Here is a 19,543-nt window from a genome sequence, read left to right on the forward strand (position 1 = left end):
CGATGGCCTTTGACACGGTGGAGTGGGCATACTTATGGGCCGTGCTGGCCAAGTTTGGTTTCGGTCGCGGTTTTGTGAGTTGGGTTCGGTTGGTGTACGAGGGGCCACTAGCGAATGTTGTTGTGAATGGTCGGGCATCTACTCCGTTTCAGCTTGGTAGGGGTACTCGGCAGGGTTGCCCCCTGTCGCCTCTGTTGTTCGCCCTCGCCCTTGAACCGTTGGCTGCGTGGATACGTTGGCACCCGGATATACGGGGCCTTCGGTGGTCGCCTGATCACGAGGACCGTATTTCGCTTTATGCCGATGATATCCTGCTGTATCTTGCCTCACCTAAGAAGTCACTTATAGTGGTCTGTGACGTACTCGCATCGTTCGGTAGGAACTCGGGGCTTGTGATTAATTGGGGCAAATCGTACTTGTACGTTCTTAGTGGCGAGGTCCCACCGATCCCTAGAACATGTTCGATACAGGTTGCCCAGCAGGGTTTCGTGTATTTGGGGATTTTTATATCCATGGATCCTGCTGTGCGCTATGAGAGGAATCTGCTCCCCCCCCTTGGCGCGCTTGAGGCGAGATGTTGAAGGTTGGCGGAGGCTGCCGCTCTCCCTTGTGGGGCGTGCGGCCCTGTTCAAAATGATGTCTCTTCCCCGCTTCCTCTACGCCCTCCAGAACACCCTGGACTGGGTACCGGCCAAATACTTTCGGGAGGTCGAAGGCCTCCAACGGACGTTGCTGTGGGATGGGCGGCCGCGAATAGCTATTTCAAAGTTGACGCTCCCATGGTACGATGGGGGCATTGCGCTCCCAGACATCCGACGGTACTATTGGGCCACGCAGCTGAGCGCGATCAACCATGGGTTTTATGGCCCTGCCCTCAGCCCTGGGTATGCCATGGATAGGTGGCTGCTGCGTGGCGGAAACTACTACAGGGCGTTGTATTCGCGGTCCTTAGACTCGTCCCTCACGGGGCCCACAGGTGTGGCGGTGCGTGTATGGAAGATGGCGACTGATTCGTTGGGCTGGAAGGATAGGCTCACCCTCGCTACCCCATTGTTTGAATCGGAAAGATTGGGAAGACTCTGGCATACGAAGGGCTTTGATAAGTGGGACCTGATAGGTATATCCAAGGTGGGAGATGTGCTGCATAAGGGGAGGGTGAAGTCCTTCGAGGAGTTGCAGACTGAGTATGAGCTAGGGCCCTCAGAGTATTTCAGGTATATCCAGCTGCGTCACGCCCTCCGATCAGTCCTCGTGGAGGGTGAGAAGGTGCCGGAGTCCTCTCCCCTTGAGGACCGAGTCCTTGATGGTCATATGCCCGAGAGCACGATCTTGCTCATATATAAGAAGTTGATTAACGTCCGGGCAGACATGCTTTTTGGGCTGAGAGAACAGTGGACTAGGGATGGCCTTGAGTTGGATAATGAGGACTGGCAGTCAGCGGTTTCTTCTCCTAAGGAGGTTGCGATCCCGTCGCGTCTGAGGCTGGTGCAGCTTAAAATACTGCACTGGGTGTATGTGACGGGGCCAAGGCTGGTCCACATGGGATTCTCGGAGGACGGCCTGTGCAGAAGGGGATGTGGTATGGTGGGTACTTTCCTGCACATCATTTGGGAATGTGGTGCCATTGTGGAGTTCTGGAGGAGAGTCCATGCGGTTATGGGGGAGGTGACGGGCACTCCGGTACAGCCGGAGGCGCGGTGTTGCCTCCTGAACGTCTGGGGGCCCACTGACCTCGATGAGGCGCAGACCCAATGGGTGACTCTGGGTAACATGGTAGCTAAAAGGGATATCGCGCGATTGTGGGGCTCCTCGGGACCCCCTACACTGACCGCGTGGAAGGAGAACATGGACTGGAGCATGTTTAGGGAGAAGACGGTCTACTGCTCTAGAGGTCGCCCCCGGAAGTGGCATGCCATCTGGGGGCGGTGGAACCAATACAGGGGGGGAATATGTCTTGCCCCGGATCTGGAACCTCCCGAGGAACAGCTTTCCCCCTGACCTACTTTCCAGCACAGTTTGGTTTTAGGAACCGTCTTGGGCCTCTGCTGTCCCCCTTCTTCCTCCGTACACAGTCTTGTAACTAGTAGATGAGTGGGGTCCGGCCTCCCCTGGGGGCTTTCGCCATGGGCTTTCAATGTCCTTGCCTTGCTGGGGTTTGTTGTGAGTTTTTTCTGTGTTTACTTAAAATTGGACCTTTGCATTACTCTTTGAACTGTATTGGGGACACATCACTGTATCTAACTCTCAATGCTGCCGAACCTTCGGGCTGTCGGCTGAATAGCTGTGTCCTGAATTTTGAAATAAACCCCAAGGCCTGGGCATATAGTGGCACCTTTTGCAGCTCTTAGGGGGGAGACCTCTTCTCCCCGAAGCCCATAAATTTGTTCCCTAGGCTGCTGCTATGGAACTAAGACCGTTTCATTTGAGAATTGTGTGGAAAGTAAATACAGTTTCATGATAGCTTTGCTGTTCCTTCAGCATTTTTTTTTCTTCTAATGTTATGCAAACAATCTAGGCACTTATAAGTGTGAGAAATATTGGCTTTGGTAATTTTGTCCCATTTTTCCCTCTCACAGTGAATGTTGCTAATGCTTTTTAGCAGTCTTTTTTTTTTTTTTTTTAAGAAACTAACAAATACCTTATTTGGCTCAAAGCTATAAAAGCAGTAAAAACGAACATATTTAATACAGAAAAAACAGGCATGAATTTACAGCATTAGAGACCTATACCGCTTCCTTATGTTAAGTGTAGTCTAAATAAAATTTAAAACATTAAACCATATGTCGGGTGAAGATAGTTTCTGCGGGTATACCAAAGAGTCATGATTATTTCTAATGTTGGCAGCGCGCAGATCAGAAACCAAAAAAACGCCTGAGTGGAACACTGTAAATTGTGCAAAATAACATTGGCTCGTGCTTTGCGGTCGATCAAAATTACCTATGAGAAGTGAATCAAACCACCTGCCCTGGATCCGAAAAGCAATATCAAAGTGCAAAGTCTAAAATTAGTAAGCTAAAATCTGTATTGAGAATCTTGGATAAAACTCTTGTACTGTTCTGGCTCTGCAGAAACACAGAGGGCCGAATGCGCAGCTACTGTTCTTAAAGATTCTGCCTTTAGCTGACGCATTCTAGCTATTTATGTTAGGTTTGAGTTATTTATAGTTGCTTTAGAGACTATACCTAAGACCCCAAGGTAATCATAAAACTGGAGAACACCCATGTCACAGAAAAAATGTTTCAGATATGCAAACCACAGAATTCGAAGAACATTATCAAGGCCTCGGCAATCAATAAAACGGCTTTTAAATAAATTTTATTGAATAAAGAACACAGTACCGCAGGTACAATAACGTAAGGAAGAAACGCTACGTATGAGAAGAAAAATATAACAAAGTCAAAAAACCTTATGCAAAGAAGTGAAAGGAACAATTGGGTACATAATAAATCAAGTATATAGATAGTTTTTTTTATTTTTTATGAGGATAGAGAAAAGAAATGGAGAACAAATAGATAAGGGGGAAGGGAGGAGAGGAAAGGGAAAAGGGAGTGTGAGGAAAAAGAAGTATATGAAAGTGTTCAATTAAGGGCGAGTGTGTAGAAAGAAAAGTAGTGAAAGGTTGCCATGGTAAATCAGATTAAATTTTTTGAGAGATTGAAGAAGAGACAGTGAAGATTCTATTTTCATCGCAGATAAAGTTCCACCATGTTAACATACACAATTTTGAGTTGTCTTTCCAACAAGTAAGAATAACTTAAAACGCCATGACAATAAAGTGATCAAGTAAATTGAGCTTGAACGAAGGATTATGGCGTGCAGGGGACATAGAACCTAAAAATAAATTTTGAATAGATGATGGAATACAGAGATGAAAAATCTGAACCTGTTAACCATACGGATTGCCAAAATGTAACATTAGGACAGTGGTATAGTAAATGGAGTAAAGTACCCTTAGAAAATAGACCAAACCAGCAAAGAGGAGCAAGAGAAGGGTTAATTTTATGTATGAATACAGGAGTTCGGTAGGCTCTGTTATATAGCAAGAATAGTGATTGCGTGATATTAGCAGCTTTAGAGGTGGTGAAAATTTTGTGCCACAGCTTGTCCTATTCGTTAATTGAGAGTAATCGAGAGATCTGATTCCCAAGCTAATTCGATCTGTGTTTTTGAGCATTCTGAGGTGAAGGAGGAGAGGAGTTTTTATATAAGGGAGGCTTTCACAGTAGTCAGGGGAAATGGTATACAAAGGGGTCAAGGGGGAGAATGCGGTGACATTAGGAGGAAAATTGTTATTTGATATAGTCCTGGAGTGCCTGAGATAATTGAGAATATTGGGATTGGCATGAGGAGGGTAAATCATAGCATTTTTGTAAAGTGTCAGAAGAAATACCAGAATTATGAGAGAAGTTGGTGTACATAAATATATTCTTCTCTTTCCAGTGTTTGAAGTAGAAAGATTTGTCTACATTTAATAAATTTGTTGGACCAAATAGAGGAGGCAAGAAAAGCTTATTGGAACGGTTAGTAAATAGTGTTGTGAATATTTTAAAATGGGGAGGTGCGCTATAAATGTAGAGTTGGACATAAAATAAGTGCTGTAAAAAAAAAAAATCATTTATTAAAGAACGTTCAAAAGCGATCGAAGTAGGAATTGGTTCATTGTGATATTTTGTTTAATGCATAAGCTTGTCTAAGTAAAGCAGTGTGATAAAAATTAGTTGGGGAATCGAACACCCCCTTCGGTTTTTGGTTTAATTAGTTTGGTTAGTGCAATACTAGGAGGTTTGTTCCTTAAAAATTTAGAACAAAGGTAGTTGAGTTGATTAAAGTAATAATTGGGAATCTTGAAAGGTAACATAGATAGTGTAAATAAGATGAGGAGCAATCAACTTGATGGTGTCTAGTTGTCCCCACCAAGATAGATGAAGGGGAGACCAGGTGGAAAAGTAGTTGTGAAGTTTAGTTTTTAATGTAATAATTATGGGAGAGAGTTTGGGAAATGGTAGGAGAAAACCAAACACCTAAATATTTAATCTTAGTGGGACACCATTTTGAAATTTGTGGTAGAAAACATGAATTGATAACATGAGGAGTTTAGAGGTAAAATCTCAGTTTTAGAGAAGTTTAATTCATAACCAGAAACCTTTGAGTATAAATCAGTTTCTTGTAAGAATGGAGGCAAGGAAGTTATAGGGTTCGAAAGATAAATTCGAATGTCATCCGCATATGCAGATAATTTAACTTCATGAGATTTATGTTGGAAAGCCAGATATCAAGGGATTATGGCGGATGCTGTCCAGAAAGGGTTCAAGACAACATAAAATAAATAAGAGGGGGAAAGGGGACAACCTTGCCTGGTGCCCCTGTGTAGATCAAAATAGGGGGAAAGCAACCCATTAACTGAGACGCATGCTCGAGGAGCTGAATATAATAATTTGGCAAAGGAGATGCACTTGGGGCCAAATCCGAACCAATGTAAAGTTTTGAACATAAAGTGCCAATTTATAGGATCAAATGCTTTCTCAGCATCAAGAGATAGGGCACCTAGGGGATAAGGATAGCGTTTTGCCATAGCAAGAATATTTGAAAACATCCGGGCGTTATCAGAGGTAAGACATCCTTTGATAAATACAGATTGATCAGGCTTTATAAAGGAGGGTATAACATTTTCTAACCTGGAAGCAAGGATTTTTGCAAACATTTTGTTATCATAATTAATGATATTGGGTGATAACTTTGACAAAGGGAATTGTCTTTATCAGGCTTAGGGATGATAATTAGTGCATCAAGAAAGGAGCCTTCGGGTTTGGAATGTAATAGAAAAGAGGTCATGTAAGTGTGGGGCAAAAACATGCAAGAAGGAGGAGATAAGTTCAATGGAAAAACCATCGGGGCCAGGGGCTTTAGCTCATTTCAGAGATTTTATTGCATCTAAGATTTCTTGATGAGAGCTATTGTTTTCCAGGACAGCCATGATATCTGGATTAGAACAGGGGGGAGGAAGACAATCGAAAAATGACTGGACGTTATTGACAGACGGATTAGTGTCATCAACATATAATGAATGATGGATTGAAATGCATTGAAAGTGTCTAAATCAGAGTGGAGTAAAGTATTAGTGACGGTATTGCATATTGGTCCAACAGTTTTCCTTTCAGATTTAACTTTTAAATAATTAGCTAACATCTTGCCTGCTTTATTTTGGCCTCCTTGGTATTTGTATTTTATTTTAAGAAGCGTGTTACAAGCATCAACTGTGGCCAGTTTATTTAAGTCCGATTTTGCTTTGAGGTTTTGTAAGTGGAGAGGAGATTTAGAAGTATAATAGGTGTGTTCAAGGGATTTGATCGAATTGAGAGTGGAGAGATATTGTGAGTTATTGATTTTTTTTCTTTTTTTTTCTCTTTCTGGCAGTGTAAGGGAGAGTAAATGCTTTAAACACATCCCAGTTGTTGTAAACAGAAGTGTCATTGGATTTGTTAAATTAAAAAAAAATCTAATTATCCTAAAGTAACAGACATGGGCATGGTCAGAAATAAAAATGGAACCAATCTTGGATGATTGGATTGAGGGGGGAGTAAAGATTTTGAGGTGAGAATATAATCAATACGAGACTTGGTATGGTGTAAATTAGAAAAAAAAAGTGAATTCTTGTCAGGATTACAAATTCTCCAAGCATCGAAGAGTGGACGAGAAGCAATAGCAGAATGAAATGCCTTGTGGTATTTGTCAGGTTGGAATTTACAATCTGAATTTCAGAAAATAGGTCCAGCCATTCATTGAAGTCGCCAGCAACAATAATATTGGGAGTAGTAATGGAGGAAATTTTATTTTAATAGAATGCCAAAAATCAGTGTTAGATTTAACTGGGCCATAAATGTTAGAGTAAGGTGTATATCGTGAAGCATGACATTAAGCATTACCCATCTTCCACTCTTCAGTAGATCTAATTTACCATATTCAGGGATTTATGACCAAGAATGGCAACACCACCCCTACGATTATTAGCTGGAAAGTAAACCACCTGACCCACCCATTGGCTTTTTAGTTTAAGCAACTCATCATTACAATGGGTTTCTTGCAAAAAATCAATTTGACAATTCAATTTTGATAAATGAGAGAGTACCTTTTGATGGGGTGACCCAGAACACGAACGTTCCACGAAACAACATTAAACATGTTGGTGGGTAATAAACAAGAGGATGGACACAATGATGACGAACTGCATGGGGGACAATGGAAACAAAAGACAACTCATGTCAGAAAACAAATAAAACGACCCATGGAATATATGAATAAGGGGATGAGACAAAGGTACACTCAAGTAAGTAATATGATTGAGGGCAATGGGTACAAAAAAGAGGAGAGAAAAAATAGAGGAAAGGGATAGAGAGGATAGAAAAAGAATAAAGAAGATGGAAAAAAGAAAAGACAGACCAAGGATATAGTATCCGAACTGGAAAAAGAGAGAAGTATAGCATGACTCGGACATGTCCGCACTCAAAAGGAAGAGCAGCAACAAAGAGGAAAAGGATCCAGAGAGAATGGCAGTGGAGATGTACAGGCCAAAAGGGACATAGTTGGAGGGTAAAAGGAGGATCCTGTATGAAAAAAAAAGAGAAAGCATAATTATATAACAATGTAGTGAACTTCAAGTATTTGTGTCAATATATGATTTGGTAATGGATTGCAGGAAGGTACGCAAGTTGGAGGGATCTTTAAACGAGCGAGATATACCTTCGTGAGTGATCTTACAAAGGCACGCATGCAAAATACCATGTCTGATGTTCAGAGATCTCATTTGTGGGCGTAGGGCCAGGAACTTTCTACGTCTAGCATTGGTGGCATTCGAGAGGTCTTCTGAGATGTAAATATTGTGGCCAGACCAAATAAGGTGACGCTTTTCCCTGGCAACTTTTCATCCATGCATTTAGTCAGTAAATTCTTTTTTTTTTTTTTTTTTTTTAAAGAAAAAAAAAGCATTATAATACCACGAGGTTTGTTAGAGTGGGGTTGGAGACGTCCAAGACTATGGGCACGCTGGATATTGAGAGGAGTGTATGATTGAAGTTGATGGTCAAATAAAAATGTCTTTAGGATAGATAGAAGATCAGGACCTTCAATATTTTCAGGTAAGCCATATAAGCGAAGGTTGTTGCTCCGATTAAGATTTTCAAGATCTTCAGCATGTAGTTTCAGTTTAGGAATTTCTTGTACCAATAAAGGTATTTTAGTTGCCACATCCTGTACATCACTTGCACGTTGCTCCATCTCAGACAATTTGGTTTCCATGTTGATCCAACGATCCTCAAGCAACTGTAGATTTTCATTGGTAGCATTCCTGAAAGGGCTTAATGCATGCAATTCATCCAAAATTGAGTCCAAGACTGGGTTTGGGGATGAGTGAACTGGAGAAGGGGGCCATTTTTGTTTCTCTTCGGTTTGGTGCCAGAGACCGATGCTTTAAAAGTAGGAGGAGAGTCGCTGGCCATCTTGACAAAATTAATCTTGTGAGAAGAGTCTTTTGGAAGGAGACAGCCTGCCCATAAACTGAGTAAACAATGGTGAGGAGTATAGCAAAGTTTGAACACATAGGTAAAAAGTAGTACCCACAAATAGTAAATATGAAAAAGAACAGATTATTTTAAAAAGCGCCACATAAAATATATGCATTATAACATAACTCTTATTACATAAATAGTTGTAGTGACAATAGATTTGTAGTGCATCTTGACCTGGCAGCATTGGACTAACTCATGCATAATGAGTAAGCAACATGAAATAGTTGGCTCACATAATGCAAATAAGAGCATAGGAGAGCAACATACTTTGTCATGCCATAAAAAAAATAATAGGTTTTGTTTGGGAAGGCAAATGAGAATAGCTTGTTACAAAATGGAAAGGAGACGGTGTGAGCGCCACATAGATAATGGGTGCTTAGTCGAGAGAAAATAAAGCATTTCAGTAGTTTCCATAAAAGGCTGTAGCAATGTTTGCAAGAATTCACTCCAACGGCTCAGCAATAAATTGTAAAGGTGACAGAGCCTATATGGAATATCCAGGCAGGAGTTAAGACCTCATAATTAATGGCTCAAAGGTCAGCAGTCGGTCATAAGTCACGGAGGAAACCAGAGCTCAGCAGAATACTTGCAAGTTGACGAGGCACAGAACAGGCACATAGCTCAGAGCTCCTTATGATAGCCAGCAGATAGATATCATTTCATGCCCACACAACAGGGTAATGATAAATAAGCTCACCCAAGCCACATAGAAAGCCGCCACAGGAAATCAAGGATAGTTTCCTAAAGAGACACCTCGACCGCAAAATGGCGGGTGCGCAGGTCTGACAGGAATCTGCGTCTTGCCAGCATGGCGGCAAACAGCGCAATGAGGCACAGCAATGCCTCACATTAATGCTTGGGAATGCGGGGGGGGGGGAGCACACGTTAGAGCCTCAGAAGAGGATCTGGAGAGGCCGGTAATCGTCACCTTAGCTCCGTGACGGAACGGAGCCTAGCAAAATGTCGCCATCTTCCTTCAGCGCGTAAGCCGTGCCCCCCCCCCTTTTTTGCAGTCTTAATTGGACTATAGTAACTCATCCTACCTTTATATGTCTGAAATCTTTGGATCGCCTTCAAAAATATTAAAATATGGCTTTCAGCCCAGTATTCCACTAAAAAAGGTCGACCTTTCACCTACTTTAGTATCACAAGTTCAAAAAATGCAAAAGATCTCCCCAGGAACTAGGGACAACCATTTGAAATTTGCTTTCACTTTCAGTCAGAGCTACTTAGGTGTTTAAGTTAAAAAGCTGCTTATATCCTGGCTTGCTGCTCTTTGATCATATGGCTTGTTTCTTTTATTCGATTCCAGTAGATGTTATATAAGGTATTTAGCGCCCAAGAGACACTAACCAGGAGTGTAAGTGCGCTGCACAAACATCCTAAAAATAAATTACAGTAGGTTGTAATCATGTTCGCGCTCCTATAACAGTGAACAGCTGCCAGTAGTCTATTGTATGGTTGCCTGTGGTGCACATGATTGCGCGTACTACAGACTTTTATATATAGGGTTACAACCCATTATGAGGTACTTTTAAAATATTTACCCCAATTTTCTCCAGTGCTTGACCAAAATTCCTTCAATCAATTAAGTCACATACTTTATCCTATGATCGTTTTTTTTTTTTTTTTTTTATGATCTATATAGAACAGACATTTCCCAGAAGAAATGAGTATGGGCAAATCCAGTAGGTCTCTGCAATCTGAGAATTGTTGATGTTGTCAGTGTCCTTTGCCTTGTTGAGTAGCAGCACGACTGAAAGTCATGGAAAAAAGCACTATCACCCAGTCTGCACTGTATTCTGAACTCCTATATTTGATAGTGCTGCACAACTGTCAACGCACCAAAATTTGGGGGAAAAAATAAGGTTTTATAAATTATTTTATTTTTGAGTGTTTGTTTCCCTTTGCTGCTACTTTGAAGTCTTATGTTAAGGGTAATTCAGTTATCACGGTACAATGCATAGACCAGCAACAATATGACAATATACAAATGTCCAAAGGTAGTGGGACTTTCACTCTGGGCTTGTTTCATGCAAACCAAGTAAGCTCGCCCCATGGGCGTGTGGTAAGGTAAAATGTTGCTGCACATTATCTGATACGCACAGATAATCCCTACCGAGCCGTGTACGAATTTTGCCAACTTAAGAGACAGAGACTTCGAAGACCCTTCTCCATGTATATTGTCCTATTGTTACTGCCCAGTGTGTAACCAAAATAAGTGCACTATTCAGGACTATGACCGTTTATAATGAATAAAACTTCCTCATGCCTACAAACCGTCCACATTTAAACGTGACCACATGCACACAATACACTTGTATGCGCACATAATACCTACATTCCCAACATAAATTTGCCCCACATACTTGCTCATCACCCCATCTTCACAAAATCCTGCTTTGGCACACAAACCACCCGCTGGCACAACAATCCACATGCCCAAACCACTTGCATGTACAGAACCAGCAGGATGCACATAAACCAACCACATGCACAAACATTTTGCGGTGAAGCGCACATCGTCATGCACGCAAACCATTGACACAGACTTCCATATGGTCACAAACTGTTAATGTGCACATAAACCATGCACATGTCATAAACAACAAATGTGCAAACTTACCATTCAAAATTACACATCAAAATAGAACAGTGGTAAATGTTTTACCTGGCGGAGGCAACCCCTTGTTTAGCAAATGAGAACTTGCCATTGAGGTTCGTCCAAACTCCTTACAGTTAAGAACTTGAGTGAAATGTTTTAAAAATACTAAGCATATGGTGGCCACTTCAGTTTATTTTATTTTTTTCTCTCTCTCCATGAAGTAACACATGAGCACACACACCTGTGATAAGACGCCTGATTACAGCGGAGCACGTTTTATTGATGAGTGAATTGAGTGCTCTGCGAGTACTCGGCATGAAGTGAAAAAATGTCTCTAAGAAATACCCTTATGAAAAACCTCTTAGGACACGATTAAAAACTCAGGCGGGATATAGTGAAGGTAAATTTGTGCTTCAGTATCCCTTAAATATAGGTCAACTAGTTTCAGCCTACTTTGTGGATCGTAAGGCTTTCATCAGGACCATAGTGAGGTGGCTAAAAAGTGGAAGTAGCAACTTGCGTGCACTATCCGCACACGTACTAAAGTGTGCTGTGAGTGTAGTGGGAAAGCCGTACTTGCGGACCCAGTGAAGGTTGGTATCTGTAAAAGAAATCCCACAATGTAAAAAACATACAAAACATGTAGAATATACTTTCATATAACGTGTGAATTTCCTTACTTGCATGCTGCGCGTTATATGCTGTGCTCTGAGTGCTCTTGAGTCTGGAGTAGCCGTAGTGTAAATTCCTCAGTGAGGTGTCATGCACTGGGCTTTAGGTGAACTCAGAAAATCACGCATGGTGACAGGTAATAGCATGCATGATAGTTATGCTGTCAGGAACCATGCCTGGTCACAATAATGCACCAGTAGCTGTTCGGCCGTTCTCTTAGGTTAGGTTGAGTGTGAACGTGAGACAATTACGTCTGCTAATGCGAGCGCAAGAACTGCCGCGCTAATGCGTGTTTACCTTAAACCCTCACACTCATGTCCTTAATTTAAGTGCGGAGTGGGTGGATGGCTCGAGGTGAACGCAAATACCAGGTCGTGCTTATGCCTGTATCAAAGAGCGTGATGATCATAGTGCCAACCAATGTGGCGAAAAACGGAAAATGACCAACAGAAGTCCTTACTTTAACCCTTACCAAACTGACATATAGACCCTGCCAAGGGGGAACCTCCTCTGGCCACACACTGCGGGGGGTAAATTGAAAGGCAGGGAGTTAAGAGGAGCGATGGGGAAGGCCAGGGGGCCCGCTCTTGCCGTGAAAAGGAAATAATGCCCGAGGACTTACTTTGTCAAGGATGGATTCCCTCCATTCAAACCTGCATCGAGCTAGTCAGGATCTCGGCGGGAAATGTGCCGGTGTAAGAGGGGTATTTCAACTACTTTCCGGAAGGGGCGTGTCAGCGTCTGGCAACGTGTACCATGTTGACCTGACTAAACGCGTGAATGGGGGAATCCGCTTAGTGTAGCGGCAGTGTAAATAAAGAGGCGCCGGCAAACTAAAGGGGCACATGTGGACTTAAATACAAAGTGGTAATACTCTGTGAAGGATGTACTCTTATTTCAATAAATCTATAATTGACAATTGTGAGACAGGGGTAATACTCTAGGGTGGCCACGGATGTCTATTGGATGGAAGAATGCACAGAAAGTGGTGTGTCAAAGTTTGACTCCATTGTATCAAAGTGACACTACTATTTGTAAGTTAAGAGTATCAGGGGTAAAAAAGGACATCAAGAATAACCCTCTTGGCTTGTAGAGTTATGGAAGCGGGTACCTGGGTAAGCCACGATTGTCTATAGCGTGGTTTGGCAATGAGTCGGGAAATAGATAATAAAGTTTCCTAGCTAACGTAACGGAAAGTTTCAATTCTATTAAGGGCACGGAGGCGAGGATTAGGCTTCTCTCTCCACTTTATTCAATTTAATTTTACTCCAGCAGCCATTTTAACGTTTAATATGAACAGAAAAAAATCGACTTCTCCCATGAACAATCGGGAGTGACATCACATTCCAACCAATCAGAGTATTGTCTGTCCAATAACAGTCCTTGGAGACATCCATCTTCCTCTTTCTTACTGCGACAGACGACAAACTCCATGATCACTGCTCCTGTTTATTGGAATCCGCTCCTGCAACAAAGGAATCCCCATTACTTGCCATGGTAATGAAAGATATTCTAACATCAATGCCATATGGATACAATCGGACTTACAACCATGAACAATATAGGTATCGTTTCAATCACAATCTTATAACCATAACATTTCTCATCAGGGTAAGGGTGAATTATTTGCCCCATGTCCTTAATAGAATTGAAACTTTCCGTTACGTTAGCTAGGACATTTTTAATTCTATGGCAGGTCCCGGAGGGGAGGATTAGGCTAGTTCAAAGCTTCTCCACTACCACTCTTGCCAGAGAGGGAACCGGTCTGAAATAAAGTTTTAAAGGTGGAATCATTTGACCAGTCTGCTGCATTAAGTATATCCTCAAGGCGAGCTCCCAGAGAAAATGCTTTTGAAGCCATGGCCCCCTCTGACTGAGTGGGCTCCGAAACGGGAGGTATCAATCCCTGCTTCCTGCATGATCCACCTGACCCATCTGGCAGTTGTAGGAGATGAAACCGCCTTGTGGGGTTTGGTCAATCGATTAACAATTGTTCCCCATGAGGGCGGAGTTCCTCAATCATAACTTCGTAAGCTTTAATAGCACGAACCACACACAACTTAATTTGTTCGTAATGCTGGGTAAGAAACAGACCTAGAATTAGTTTTTGTTCTGTGTGATATGTGAAATAAAACCCCTTCCGGGGTGAACACTCTACCTGTGCTCCAATGCGTGGACATCTGAAACCCTGTGACATAAGAGACATAAAAGCATTGCCAATTTGGCCGATAGCCGTTTCCTGGTCAGATACTTATTCTGATGCCAGGACTGAAACAAAGGTAGAACTTTGTTAACGTCCCAAAGGGATGTATATTAAGGTTCAGGCGGAACTGAAAGTCTAATTCTTCTCAATTTCCTGACCAAAGGGTGTTCCCCCGACAGGACGGCCATTCACCTGCAAATGTCCTGCTGAAACCGCTGACCTGTAAGTATTAATTGATCGGAAAGCAAAACCTTGGTGAAGCCAGATCTTCAGAGGGGTTAACTTGGTGTTGATTACACCAACCTAACCATCGAGACCAAGCCGACCTGTAGCCTCTACTAGTATTATCCGCCCAGGCCTTGGTGAGTAATGAGGAAGCTTTTGAAGAAAGGCCTGGGACTTGCTAATATCGCCTGTAACCCTCCAGACCATGAAGCGAAGAGACCCGGCTAGGACCAGTGGGTAAAGATTGTCTTGAGGATCCCAGAGGATATCTGGGACGTGGAGTAGAGGGATTGGAAAGGTGTTATCACCTCCGCCTTCGGTCTGCGCACCTGTGCCGTCAACCTCGTTATCATTTCGAAGGGGGGAAAGGCATACGGTTGTTCAATGCTCCAATCTTGTTGGAAGGCATCCAAGGGTGTCGCCTGTGGATCCGGTCTCCAACTGTAGTAGCATGCAAGTTGGAAGTCCAGTCGAGATGCGAATAGGTCTCTGGAGAAAGGACCCCTATTGTCCTGAATTTGTTGAAAGATCCGTGGCTTCATTTTCCAGAGGCTGACATCTCTCCAATGACTAAAGTGCCAGTCGGCTACCTGATTGGAGCTGCCCGACAGATGTTCCGTGGACAAAGATTTTTGATTGGCTAGACAATACTCCCAAAGGGTTCAGCCTAGATCCGACAGTCTGTGACCTCGTCCCTCCCAGATGGCTGATGTAGCTGACTGCTGCCACGTTGTCCATCTTGAGGAGAACAGAACATTTCACTCTGTTTGGTCCAACAGCGGATTGCGAAGGAACCCATCATCAACTCGAAGCAGTTGATGTGTATAGAACCCTCGACGGAGGAACATTTTCCACCTGTGGAGAACTCCCCACATCTCGCGCCCCATCCGGAACCGCTGGCGTCTGACTCTTATTATGAGATCGGGTTGAGAGACGAAGATCGCTCTGCCATTCCAGGCTTCCATGTGGTTTAACCACCAACCCATCTCCTCTTTGGCCTCTAGTAGAGGAACCACCTGTGAGTAGGGAAGACCTTTCTGCTGATGTTCGATTTTTATACGTTGCAGGGTCCTGTAATGGAGGGGACCGGGAAATATCGCTTTGGATGGGAGAAGATAGAAGCCCCACTATCCTTGCAAGTTGTCAGTGAGATGTGTGATTTGGCCATCGTGCTGGATTTTGGTTACCTTCCTTGTTGGAAGGCTGAGAGTTGCATCTGTAGCGTTCAATACAAAGCCCAGGAGCTCCATTGACTGTGATGGGACTAGGGCTGATTTGCCTTAGTTTATCACGAAGCCTAAGGACTCCAGTAAGTCTATTGCTGTCTGAGTGGACAGTTGAGTCGGGCATTGATCCATAAGGAGGATATCGTCGACATAGACGATAAGCCTCATCCCCTGAGCCCGCAGATGTTTGACAACCGGCTTCATCAGCTTGGTGAAGCTCCAAGGAGCCGAGTAAAGCCCGAATGGAAGGGCGGTGAATTCGAAAATGTGGGATTCCCAATAGAACTGTTGGAAACGCCTGTCCGGGGGAAAGATGGGTACTGCCAAATGGGCGCCTTTCAGATCTGGACTCTCCATCCAAACTGAAATTTGGACTCGGTCCCGCAGGAGGTGTATCCCCTCCATTTCGAAATGGCGGTAGAGTAACCAAGGGTTGAACTCCTTGAGGTTGTTGACCGTTCTCTGTCCGTCGTCCCTCTTTTCCACTAGGAAAATGTTGCTGACCAACCCGTGTGGATGGAGCACTCAGGGTGTTATTGCTCTTTTCCGTAAAAAGTCGCTCAGTTCCTGGGTCACCATTGCCCTCCGATCTGGAGAAAAAACCAACGGGGTGGGAGGGCGGAATTGGGATGGTGTCCCATAAAACGCGATGTGGAAACCTCCTACTGTTTGAATCACCCATGCATCTGAGGAGAGCTCTCTCCAGTTCGATTGGAAGAAAAAGGGCCAACTGCCCCCCAATTGAAATCCCCCACAGGATTCTGAACTCTCACTTTGTGCATTATTGAAGTTTCCCCTCTGGCCGCCTCTGCCTCGACGGAGGTAGGATTTCATCTGATAGTTGCCGAACTTCCCTCGAGCTTACCACTGGCGACGTCTGGACTCTCTGCCCTTGGAGGCTGTTTGGAACGGGCGGCCCGACGAGCTCCCCCTACCTTGTCCGGCTGACGCAAAAACACAGGGGGTGAAAATCTTCTTAATTGAGGATTGCGCCTTTCCAAGGAATTAAATGTGTTAACTAATGTGCCTAATTCCTTCACAAATGGATCCCCGAACATATTCCCCTGAGCTACAGTCCCTACCTCCAACGTGGAGAGCTCCACCAATTTTGATAAGGAGTGACCTGCGCCTCTCAGTTGAAATTGTGTAATTTGCATTTCCCAGAAAAATTATTGCCCGTTGGGCCCAGTTGGAAAGAACCTCCGGGGATATGAGGGAGCCCGAAGCTTTGGCGTCTTCCGCCTTCTCCATTATTTTGGCTAGGGGCCCGGCGATAACCAGGAGCTTATCTTGGCATGAGCGCCAAGACCGATCGATCCCTTTTTTAGGGTCGCGTACAAACTTCGCGAGAAAAGTGGCCATTTTGGGGTCTATCTCTCGGGTCGTGGCCACCTTTACGTCCAGGGCAGGACGAGGACATTTTGCCTTAAGGCATCCTCTCACCGCTTTGTCCAGAGGCTTTCAAAGGCGGCTGGCCTTGTAGGCTGCCACCTTAGCGTCCAGACACCACTCCGCTGATCTAGGGTGTAGGAGGTCGTCTGGGTTTAATAAGTCTTCGTGGGTGGATAGGTCGGTGTCTGTCGGGATGTCTGACGCTCTCAGGGAGCTAGGCATCTGGCGCCAAGGTCGAGAACCATCCCCCTTCCCCGTCCGAATTGTTGGGAGAATCATCTCCATCCCCTAAATCAGTCTGTGGTGGAGAGGGTGGCCTTGCGTTAAAGGGCCCGGGGACCTGGGTATCTACAACAGGTTGAGCATCTAGAAAAGCCTTAATGCGTCCAAATCGACCCTACACTTCTACACACTCTGAGGAGTGACGCCAGGTGGGTTAACCGCCAGAGTAGGAGGTAGGGCGGCTGGGCTCCCTTGCGGGTCTTCCCTCCGTTTGAGGAGTAGCTGACACTGCGCTTGGAGTGCCCGCAGTGGCTTCTCCAATGGGGCCACCACCTGCGTCCCCGCCCTCCAGGATGAATGCGTCCATGACCTCACAAAACTGGTCATCCATAGGGAGGTAAGTAACCTCTTATTCCTCTGTATAGTCCCCAACTTCCTCATAATCCATGAGGGTAATAGAGATGTAAGGGAATTATTCCCACTGAAAAAAGAGGGATAGTAGTCTCTTAGATAATTAACACGTGTAGTGCACCAAACGTTGGGACTGCCCCCTTAATTTATTGTGGGATAAGTGCCTGGGGTGTCCCTTGCCTAGAGAAGAATAAGTGATCTTACCCCGCTGGGTGTTGATCCCTTCACACCGGCTCGACTAAATTAATGGACACACAAAGTTAATTGACAGAAAGAATTCTAGTCCACTACACTCACGTGTGTCAGTTTCCAAAAACCTGCAGGCATGTGCTCCTCAACCCTCCCATGATGTTCAAACAGCCGCCGGAACACTGCCTCAGCTTCAAACCGGACGTGTTCTGGCTGCCGTGGGGGACAAAGAGGGCGCTCTGCGTGCAACCAAGCTTGGGCCCCGTGCTGGTCGGAAGACCGCACCGCGCGCGAGCCTATGGAACGTGACCGCGTAGGAGACCGGGCTCCCGCGGTGCTTGTACTTGCAGTAAATTACAGCAAACTACAGCGTCAACAACAGTATCGCACAGGAGGCAGTCCCGAAGCGCGATGTCCCACTGAGCACAATCACAGAAACAATACTAAACAATTGAGGACAATTATAGTGTAAATCGTTAAGCACAAAGGGAGCGGCCGCAAAACGCACTGTCCCAGCATACAGTCACAGAACAAAGGCAGATTTATTGAGGAGAATAACAAGCACTCATCTAATTGCTGCTCGAGCAGCGAAGAAAGAGGGAGATAGATTGTCTCCAAGGACTGTTATTGGACGGACTATACTCGGATTGGTTGGAATGTGATGTCAATCCCGATTGTTTATGGGGAAATGTAGTTTTTTTTCTGTTCATATTCAACGTTAAAATGGCGGCTGGAGTAAAATTAAATAGAATAAAGTGAAGAGAGATAAGCCTAATCCTCTCCTCCGGGTCCTACCATAGAATTGCACTATTGGAGGACTTAAAGGGGAACTAGTGCAATGAGTGCTACCCTGATGTTTGGATGCACGGATGGCATTGTAAATGACCAGGTGTACATGTTACACTAGACAGGTAGTCCACACCTTATCCCTTTGTCAGTATGAAAGTGGCAAGCCCATGTATTACTGGCTTCAGAGTATCGTACCATGCTCTATGAAGTGAGTTCCATGGTATGTTGTCGTTGAGCCCCTTGAGATGGGTGGACAAGCGGTAGACCCAACGTTGCTCTTTCTCTAGGAGCTGATTTTGTAGATGGTTGGTGCTTTTGTCCAGTTGTTCAATTACCACCCCGGTCATGTTGGTGGTGTGGCCGAGTTCTAGGAAGTGGTCAGTTATCTTAGTAGTGCTGCGTTTGCAGCTAATGTTGCTTCCATGCTCGCAAATTCATTCTTTAATTTTGCGGCTCTTCATCCCCTCGTAACGACGACCACATGGACAAGTGATGAGATAAAGCACGTTGGCAGAGTTGGAGTGTGTTTTCTGATTTGCCATGTTTTTCCAGTGTCTAGGTTCAAGGTTTTTGTGAGTCTCGTGAGGTGGTAAACACTGCAGTTACTGCAGGGGAAATGGATGACTACATTAGGGATTCCCCAAGCATTAAGTACGGTGTTGATTGTAGTGGTTTGCTGTTTGGGGCATGTACACACCAAACTGTCTCTTAAGCGTTGTGCTCTCCTGTAGGAGAATAACTGTTTTTCCCATTGCAATTTACCACTGGTAAGTAATCTCCAATTCTTTTGGATGATTTTTGTGACCTTATTTGAAATGGAATTGTAGGTTGTGACACGTGAGTGGGCTAGAATGCGTGGGCTTTTGAGTTTGTTCAAATAAGCGTTTGTGGTTCTGGTTGCTAGCTCTTCTTTTGTGCTTTTTTGATTATTCTCTCTGGATATCCGCAGACTTTTAGTTTGTTAGTCAGTTTGACTGGTCCTTAGTCATTGATATCGCTACAGTTTCAGTGCAGTCTTGGGTATTGCCCATATGGCAGATTTTCACGC

The 19,543-nt window shown here is 44.2% G+C and overlaps 1 protein-coding gene across 2 annotated transcripts in view; it reads left to right on the plus strand.

Annotated features, from left to right (window-relative positions):
• The window catches only part of USP44 (ubiquitin specific peptidase 44), a 243,494-nt gene that overhangs the window by 49,530 nt on the left and 174,421 nt on the right, over positions 1-19,543 (plus strand). The window lies entirely within an intron of this gene.

The sequence above is a fragment of the Triturus cristatus genome, chromosome 4_1 (assembly GCF_964204655.1).
Source record: "Triturus cristatus chromosome 4_1, aTriCri1.1, whole genome shotgun sequence".
In the NCBI taxonomy this organism is placed as follows: Eukaryota; Metazoa; Chordata; class Amphibia; order Caudata; family Salamandridae; genus Triturus; species Triturus cristatus.